A 10,283-nucleotide genomic window follows, 5' to 3' on the forward strand; every position below is an offset into this window, starting at 1 on the left:
TTGTGCATCAACTATATTTCAATAAAATTTTTTTAAATAGTAATAATGGTAAATATTATGCTATATGTATTTTACCGTAATTAAAATTAAAAAAAATCTGTAGTAAAAATGAGTCATGATGATAATACTAATATAGACTTTAATATACCAGGAGCTGGTTTTTACTTTTGGGTTTTTTTTTTTTTTTTTGGTTTTATTGGGTCTTAGTTGCAGCACTCGGGATCTTACTTGTGACATGCAGGCTCCTTAGTCGCGGCATGCATGCAGGATCTAGTTCCCAGACCAGGGATGGAACCCAGGCCTCCTGCATTGGGAGCATGGAGTCTTACTCACTGGACCACCAGGGAAGTCCCATCCAGGAGCTGTTCTTAGAACTTTACGTAAGTTAACTCATTTGATCCTCACAATGACCCTATGAGCACCATTATTATCCCCATTTTACAGATGAGAAAGCTAAGGCACAAAACAGTAGAGTGATGTGACCATGGTCACATAGCCTATAAGTGGCAGAGCTGCGATTTGAAGACAGGCCATCTGGCTCCAGAGTCTGTGGTTTCAGGAACCTAATCCCAGTACACAGACAAACTGAGGAGGCATTGAAAGTTCACATTCAAGGGAGGATTGCCTTGAATATTCAACGATCAACTGTTGAAATGAGAAGAGGCTAAGATCATAGAGCACGCTCGCTTGTGTGAACAAAAACCTGGACCGACCACTACTAGATGGATCGTCTTGAGAAGCGGGAAGCCAGGGCTTGAAGCTCTGTGGGCTGCAGAGTTGTCGGGCACCTCCAGTGGACACCAGGACTGAGAGGGTACATTGCCAACATTTATTGTGAGCTTGGCATGTGCCGCGCTCTGTTCTAAGAGTTTACATATCTTAACACAGCCAACGCTTACAGCAACACTACGGAGCACTTCTGTTTTAATGACGAGGAGATAGGGGAATTCTCTGGTGGTCCAGTGGTAAGGACTCTGCACTTTCACTGCTGTGGGCCCAGGTTCGATCCCTGGTTGGGAAACTAAGATTTCGCAAGCCGCGCCATGCAGACCAAAAATAAATAAACAAATAAAGATGAGTAGAAGGGTGGAGTGCTTAAGGGACCGGCCCAAGACCACACAGCTGATGGTGGTACAGAAATCAGGAGCGTCATATCCAAGCAAGATTGCTGGAGTTTTAATCCCTTTATGTGAAATGGAGTTGACGATTGCTGGCTCTGAAAGGTTTGTCACGATGAAAATAAATATGAGAGGACTTTGGAAAGCAGGTAGAACCATTCCAAAGTGGACCAGCATTTGCCTTTTGCTGGTTCTAGGTTTGGGCCATAATTCTCTGATCTCCTCTTGTTGAAAATTCTATTTTTGAGAATCTTAAGCCTGAGCGTCCCGTTCAGGGACACTTAGGAAAGCCCCCTTCCAGGACCAGGTCCTCAGAAGATGCCTGCAGTAGGGAAATAACCTTGGTCACAGGAGCCAAATTCTCTGCTCAGTAGCTGACACACAATCGATGCCATCAACCGTCTCAGGACAGACAGCCTCAAGGAAGTTAAAAGCAACGGCACTTGTACCCTTCTCTGAAGGCAACAGAACACACGTACATAAAAGCAAGGAGGCTTACATGTGAATATATGTAAACAGATATGTATTCTCACAGATATGTAGGAGCACGAACCTAGATGCATACATGTTATATATGCACACGTGCACACAAATGATTTTGGGAGCGCTAGAAAAATCACTGAAGGAAGAATGGGAATAAGTGGCAGCTTGTCAGAAACAGAAAAAAATGAATCTAAGAAGAAAGTGGTAACGTGAAATAACAGAAAGGTCATGGGCTTTGGGGTCAGATGACCTTAGCCTCAAGTTCCTTCTCTGCCACGTATTAACGGTGTGACCTCAAGCGAGCTGGTTAACCTCTCTGAGTTCTACTCTTTCATCCCGTGAAATGGGTATAAGTATTCCTACCCTACAGGTTTTTGTGAAGAGAAAATGTGACAGGGAAGGCAACTGTCCGGGACCTGGTCACCTATCTGGTAGGTGCCAAAAAATATTGTATTTTTTGCCACTAAGATGAACGTACTGATAAGTGCTTGCCTCGTTCTGTATCCTGGTGCCCAATCCCTGGTGCTCTGATGCAGGAGGAGATCTAAAGAGAGCCTTTCATTTTCCAGAAGTGGATCTTATAGATGGCTCAGATCTTATAGATGGCCTAACCTTAGAGAGATTTTCTAACTGAATTTTTCTGACAGTGTTTTGCCTGCTGTGTACTGAATTCTACAAGTAACAGGCCCAAGGAAACCCAATAAAGTTGGCATGGTCTTGGTGCAATGAATCAAGAGCCATGAGACGCCTGGCTGGTTCCAGACCTCCGGCATGCCCACACTCCTGCTGTTCACGCTGTGATCCCTACTCCCAGGTAAGAAGTACTTTGCCCTGGAATCTCCACCTGGGAGGTGAGCTGTGTCTGTTCCCATCTCCTGTGCTCACCTGGCCTGCTTGGCCTCATCTCCCCCCATGGAGATCTTTGTCCTCCTGCTTCTGGGAGGATCCCTCTCCCGTGGTACAGGACTGTGCTCTTTGGTTAGGTCTGGACAGGTGATAAGAAGCTGGATGGATTCTCTAGCTCTGTCTCTGGTTGATATCTTTCCCACACCATTCCACTCAGAACATCTGTTCATATTGTTTGTCAAGTGCCCGTAAGGGTTTCGATGAAACATTCCTGGCCACGGGACAACCTGGGGACTTGGCCAGCCTTTCAGCTGGACTCTCCCCACGTTCTCTGTTTCTTTCCTCCTGCTCTTGTCTTCATAGCCGTCTCTGCATCTTCAGACTCGCATGTTCCCTTATCCCCTTCCACACCCCATGCTGTGGACGGCATCTTCTTCACCCAGGCCCACCCTCATCTGCAGTGCCCCCTCCAAAGCTACCCTTCCTTCCATCTGAACAGCCATGTTACTGCTCTTGGTTAGATGTTAGGAAGAAAGCAAGATGATCTAGCCTGTGTTTGGGGATCACCTAGCTGCCTTTAAATCAGCAATGACTGGCTCACTAGCTCTGTGCCTTATAAGATATTTAATCTTTTTGAGCCTTAAGTACAAATTTTTAAAATGCAGACAGTAACAACTATTTGTTGGCCTAATTACCACTTTCTCCATAAATAATGTCAAATCTCTTTTTCTTTCTTTCTTCTTCTTCTTTTTTTTTCCCTTGGACTACGCTTCCTGGAAGCCAAGTCTGAGTATGTAAGAGAAGAATAAAGCCGTTTTGTGTGTGAAGAGCTGCAGTACAAAGAACGCAGAACCTAATTCTGCCTCAGTTCTTGGCTGGGTGACTTCTGGCCAGTTACCCAAACTTTCTTATTCTTTATGATCTTATCTTTAAAATGGCAATAAAAATAATACCTCCCTCATCCCTAGGCTTGAGGGGAGGATTACACGAGAGGGAATGTATGACAGTGCTTTATGTGTTGTGAAAATTTGTGGAAATATCACGCGCAGCTACTGTTGTGATATTCTCTCTTCTGGCTAGAGAGATGTCCTTCAAAAGCTACTTCTCTCACCTGCTTTGTTTCCTTCTTATTTCCCTGCTATGAGATTGTGAATTTGTGGATAAAAGGGAGTGGAGAATGTCCATACAGCATTATTTGTAACAGCAAAAAAGTGGAAACCATCCAAATGTCCATCAGTGGATGAATGGAAAAACAAATTGTTGTATATTCTTACACTGGAATATTATTCAGCAATAAAAAGCAATGAAGTGAACCTTGAAAACATTATGGCAAGTGAAAGAAGCCAGTCACAAAAGTCAAATAGTGTATGATTCCATTGATGTGAAATGTTGAGAATAGGCAAGTCGTGGGAGACAAAGTAGATTGGTGGTTGCCAAGAGCTGGCAGAGGTGGGAATGGAGGGCAGGGGATGCGGAAGGACTGCTAATGAGAAGGAGTTTCTTTGTGGGGTGATGAAATGTTCTGGAATTCATTCTGTACAGCTGTGTGAATACACTAGCAATCACTGAGTGGTGTACTTTCAATGGGAGAATTGTATGGTATGGGAATTCATCTTCATGAGGCTGTTACATATTTTTTTAAAAGGAGTGGCGATACAACTCTGCTTTTCCTCTTTTATCCCCTGGTCTGATACCCGTCGGGAGTTCCCTTGGGGAAAGTTTGGCTACACTTGGCCCCCCGACTTGAGTCCATTTCCCGCGCGCCGTTGCTGGTTTCTCCCTTGTCCCCTTTGGATGGGGCCAAATCCCCCGTGACAGAGCCCCCTTCACTGTCCTGCCTCCATGCACTGAGGACTCTAATAAAACTGCTGCCTCCTGTGCTGTAACATTGTTTCGTGAGGGTGGGGAACTCACCTTGGTGCTCGCCCAGTGAGAGACGCCAAATAAATATTGTTGAATGGCTGATGGGGAGGTTGGGGTATGGGGAGGGGGAATGACTGCTAACAGGCGGGGGTGATGAAATGCCCTAAAATGGATTCTGCCGATGCTTAGTGTTATTCACCTAACAAAGGGGTTCTTCTTAAGTTCCTTTAGATATTGACCTCTAATATATCAATACCTCTTAAGGGTTTGATTACACCTCCTCAGGGCCCGTAACAACCTCACGGGAAGTGGCAGAGTTCTCTCATTTAATCCTTGCAGCAACGAGGGAGGGGCTAAGAGGCATGTTCAGGGCTGGAGAGATGGAGGGCCATTATTCACTCCCAGGCCTGCTAAGCTTCCAGAACCCACCCTCTTTATGATACCTCTGTGGCCTAATAGAGCACTGATAGCATTGGAAGGGGAGGGTGATTGGGAAGGCTGAAGAGTAAAGAAAAGCTCGAAGTCACCGCTAATCAAGGACCCCTAGGAAATGCATGAGAAGCATCTCCAACATGTGAGGGCGAGTCACTGGGGTCTCCACCACCTCTTCAGGGTCACAGTCAATGAGTTGCACAGCTGGTGTCAAATATGCTCACCCCCTGCTGACCCAAGCCTGCTTCAAGGGTCCTCTTGGTGATGTGGAAGCATCTGTGCAGGGAGCTGGGTGCCACGTGATCGCTCAGGGTCCTCAGCTGCAGCCCCTGGGCCAGGTGCTTCCACTGACAACGAGGTTCCTGAGCTTGGGGCTTCACTTCCCAGTCAGAAAGTCCCGCCAGGCAAAGCCAAGAAGACACCAGCGGCAGCATCATTAAATTATAAAAAGCCCTGAAACTCAGACTCAGCCCTGGGTCTGTTTGCCTTTGCGGGTCAGGAGGAAGCGTGTGATTGGCTGGCTGAGCTCGGCCTAGAAGGCCTTATCTCTGACTGGTTATTATTTGATTAAAGAGGGCTTCCTCCTCCTGTGGTGTTTCGAAACTGTGCTGGGAGAGTTGCTGCTGCCCGGGGACTTTTTCTGAGGTTACTACCGAGCACCCAAAGTCCTTCAGTCTTTGGCCGTACAAACAAGCACCCTGAAGAGATTTTCATTCAGCCCCACGCTCAGGCTGGGGCTGTTTTCTCCAGACTCTCCATCAGCTTTGCTAATCAACTGGTTGGAAATAAGTCCTCAAACAGCACAAAGTCAAGGATACAGGTATTAAAAAAATTTTTTTTTTCTGGGGCTGTTGGTCTAATTTCTTAGGATGTCAAGACATTAGAAATGGGGGTGGGGAAAGGGCTGGGGCAGTAAAATGGAAAGCAGGAAAGGCAGAGAAAGTGGAGGAAGGAAGTGGAAGGAAAGAGAACTCAGAATCTTGGAATTCTACAGAACGGCAGAGCCAAGGAATGAGCTGTCTGCAGCTGGACAGAGCTGTAAGCGCGATCGTGAGGTATCGTTCGGGTCTGCGTGTTTTGCCCCCATGAAATCCTTCCCCAGGTCTAGCTGCCCCCTTGGCCTCCTTGTCATCCTTCCCGCTGGCTCAGAACCCCGAAGTCCTGAGAGGGTTCTGCACACTTTATGAGAAATCCAGTTACTTCAGCTTGAAACGTTGTCACATCTGATCCTCAAAGTCCTACTTGGTGGTACCAATCCTCGTGACGTTGGCATCAGAGAAGGAAGAGTGGGACCAAGCTCCTTGTTTAGGAGAATTTGTCTCCCACGTTGTCTGGGATCTGCACCTGATGTGACTTGTCCATTCTCATCCTCATTATAGTCCCACCTCGGTGGTGTTTCTTGAGCTTGAGGTGGGCAGACAGAGCTTGACGTCAAAGGACGTCCTTGCTACGGATGGAAGCTGGGCTCCTTGCAGTGCCAGCAGGGACTTAGTCACTTGGAATGAAGGTGAAAGGGAGATGACAGTATGGATTCCGTCCTCTCTAATTGTTAGGTTTAGCTGGAGGTGGTTGAGGAGGGGAGGATATGATACAAAAATAAGAAAAACGATTTTATTTTGGCATTAACTGGAAAAGAATACTTTTATGCTGAATGGCTATGCTTAAAACTGATTTTTCCCTATGCATTTTAGGTTAAGAGATAGCCATGCCAACTGCGTTTCCTTTCTCTAGTCTTGGTGGCTGTCTTAATCTCCAAATGTTTCCATCTGTGTTGTCTTAACTCTTGAGTGTTTGTATACGGATTGTCCCTGCTTTGTTAGCTGCGGCAGGATGCTGTCTAGGCTTGGTCTCAAAACTGCTCCACAGGATGGAAGATCGTTCTTCTTGCTGACTGCTTCGTGGTTCCCAGGGAGTTTTCTCTACTGAGGCCCTATTGTGTTTCTTGAGACTCTTCAGAGTAATTGGTCTGAGAAGTTCATCAAAGTGAATCCTGCTTCCCCCTCATAATTTCAAGAGAAATATCAAGAGGTAGAGGAGAAGCCCAGGACACAGGGTTATGCTTCCTGGACCCTGATCTAGCAACAGGCTTGGTAAGACCGGGCACCTGCCCGGGGACACAGCTCTGAGCTGTCCTCTGTTCTAGAGCCATCCCTCTCCTGTTCCTCCTCTCTCCCAGATGTCTTGGGCATCTGGTTCTAGAACATCACAGCCCCCAAAACCTAAGCCAAAGCCCGCAGGTTAAGGGGATCTCCCCAGTCTGCTAATCTTGGTTAGAAGAGTAGTGCAGCATGGGGGAAGGGTCATTCAGATCCATTGCTGGAGTTTGCTTTTTCACCTTGTTATTTAAATTGTCTAAGCCCCAAGTTCCTCATCTGTAAAATAGGTATAATACTTCTCTCATGGGGTTACTTTGCGAATAGAGATTCTGCTTTCATTAATAGCGGTGTGTGCCTACTGTGTGCGAGGCGTTGGGCTATAGTGGAGAATGAGGCAGCGAAAGCTCCCTGCTCTCCTGGAGGTTACAGGTAAACGGGGTGGGAGGTGATAGGCAGTAAAAGTATCACACAAATAAATAGGTCATCCCCATCTGTGATGAGAAAAAGAACAAAGGACCTGATCTGGATGGGGGTGGAAAGCTAGTTAAGAAAGCCCTCTTTGAAGAACTGAATGATTCCTAAGACTGAGTTGCTGCTCGCTGGTGTTTTATGATTCCTTGACCCACAGCAGGATAGAGCCAGATCAAATGGGAGCCTCCTGACTCCCTGTCCAGTGCTCTTCTACCCAGCGGCCTCCACTGCTGGAGAGAGGCTGGGCCCAAGCTCAGGGAGGGTAGGAGGAAGAATTGGCCGATTCTGTCTCCTAGAATCCCTTTTCTCCAGCACCTCCTTCCTACTCCCCAGCTGGAGCCCAGTATCCTCACTCCCCTGGGATCTTTTCTATCAGATGAAAATCCCTAACCCCTTCCCAGGGATGCTGGGGTGGGAGGGGCCAGATAAGAGGCTCTCCGTGTCTTTCTCCCCCAGGTTCCTACACGTCGATCCTGGATGACTAACCCACCTGGGGCGGTCATCTCTGGTGGTGAAATTCCATGCACAAGCAGGCTGGGAGGAGAGCAGGGAGCTGAGGATTTGGGGGTGGGCCCATCATCTTCTCTGGCTGCCATGAGTGTGCCCAAGGCTGCCCCCTTCCTCACCCCCTCAGCCTCCGAGGAGCACCGTGTTCCTTTCGCACTGTATACGGTGTCTATTGTGAGCCTTCTGGCAGGGGCTTCAGTGACGGCTCTTGTAAGGAGCTGGTTAGCATTTTTTCCAGACAAAGCCAGTTCTGGGAGGTGCTGGGGAGGCTAAACCTGCAGAGAGTGATGAAAGGAAATGGTCAGTCTCAGGCTCCTGAAAGAACAGCGTCAGCATCTTCAATTCTCTCCCACCTTCCCCGTGGGGAACCCTGTCCCCGTGACCCTCAGAGGCATATCAATTCTCCCTTCGTCTCCTCTTCCTTAGCTGGGGCCTCACTCTTTTGCCTTCAGCTGTCTGCTAACCAGCCCCCACCTGTTGCTTGCTCGCCACAGTAAGGCTTAGTAGGACCTCCCAGGGTCATCGGTGTTTTAGCCAGTGATGGCTGAAGGGAGCAGTCATGGTGGGAAGACAGGCAGTAGGATTGATACCTCAAGGCATGTAACTGTCTTCAGCTGAATTCAGGATTTAAAATCCTCTGTTTGGTGGGAGAGTCACAGAGGATTGGATGGTGAGAAAGGAACAGAGATGCCATGCCATAAATAATACGCTACACAAGACCATTTCCAACAAGACTTTTTTTTTGCGGTACGCGGGCCTCTCACTGTTGTGGCCTCTCCCGTTGCGGAGCACAGGCTCCGGACGCGCAGGCTCAGCGGCCATGGCTCACGGGCCCAGCCGCTCCGCGGCATGTGGGATCTTCCCAGACTGGGGCACGAACCCGTGTCCCCTGCATTGGCAGGCAGACTCTCAACCGCTGCGCCACCAGGGAAGCCCTCCAACACGACTTTGAATAGCGAGTAGTACCCCAAAGCAAATTCTCCCCAATAGGTCGTAAGAGGAAAATGGCAGGATATTTGCAATAGGAAACTCACTCTCACCGTTCAGTTCCCAGAACCCACAGCCTTGCTCATCCCACCAAGGTGGAGCTCAGTTCTCCACCTGCCGAGCTGCATTTCAGATATTTAGTGGGGCTCCGGCTGTCACACTGAGCTGGCTAATGGAAACGCTCTATCATCACCCCTGGGCTCCTGAGTCCTCTCCCCACCCCATCCTCCCCTTGCCTCAGCGCACCTGCTTGGTAAGCTTTGGATTTTGGCCTCCACCCAGTGCCCGGTGGGGATGGCAGCATGTCTAGCTGAGGTTTGCTCTGTCTATTGTGCTTCCACATCCTGCCAAAAATCAGATTGGCTCAAGAAAAAAAAAAAGACGCCCAGAATGAGTCTTGAAAGAAAGCAACGTCCAGTTCCCCGTGGGCTGGACTTTCTCTGCAGGGAAGGGGTACTTGTTGTGGAACTGAAGCCTGGTGTCTCCTGGTAACTGTGTCGGTGATGTTTTCTTTGAGTCAATTCCAGAAAGTGATTATGAGGAACGAGGGCCTGGGGAAAGTGGAAACCTCGGGACTGAGAACTCTCCTCAGACTTGGCAATGGGGAAGCGGGAAGATCAGGCAGCAGGCAGGCAGGAGGCTGGCTGCCCCACACCCTCGGCCCTGCTTCTGTTCAGACAGCTGCTCAGACGCAGGCAGCAGAGCTGAGCCTTCGCTCAGCGGTCCCCTGGCACCTTCCTGGGGCAGCAAGAGTCCAAGCTCCCATCAAGCTCCCCTTGGGGCGCATTTTAATTATCTTGTGGGCTGATGCTCAGGGTGAGCCTGCCAGGTAGGATGGAGGTGGAGCCCCCTTCCACTACACTAGGCAGAAACTGCATGCGTGATTAGATAATAGAAAATGTGCCTTCTAATCCTCAGATCATGTGGGTCCTGGAAGCAGCACCGTGTGTCCCTTGTGCTTTGCCGTTGCTCCTTCAAAGGCCCGCTTGCTATACCACCACATCTAATTAGCTCTGTGACTCAGGGCAACGAGGTACAGACACTACTCTCAAGGAACTTAAAGCACAGTGGAAGAGACAGGTGATTAAACAAGCAACGTCCTGTAGCATTACAGCGTGGAGGGTGCCTCCACAGAGCGGTAGTTTATTCTCAGGGCAACTCCTGTGCCCCCATTTCTACCCCTCCCCCGTCCCTATCCTTGGCCTGGGATATCTTCTCCATTCAAGCTGGGTCTCAAGTCTAATTCTTCTCCACACAACTCCAGTGGCTACTCACAGTACCCAGATTCCACACCGCAGAGAGGTGCTGGTCTATGAGGTTTTTCCAGTCTCTGGTGACACATGAACTAAGGACAAAGTAGCACGTCTTTAAGATGGCTGTGGGTGTTCAACTTGAGAAACTTCCCCTTGCTCTGAGAGTCTGTCCATCCTGCTTGTTGGGTTGTTAAAATATTCTTTCTTTATTAAATGATGTTGTTTGT

Source organism: Tursiops truncatus, chromosome 16 (assembly GCF_011762595.2).
Source record: "Tursiops truncatus isolate mTurTru1 chromosome 16, mTurTru1.mat.Y, whole genome shotgun sequence".
NCBI lineage: Eukaryota > Metazoa > Chordata > Mammalia > Artiodactyla > Delphinidae > Tursiops > Tursiops truncatus.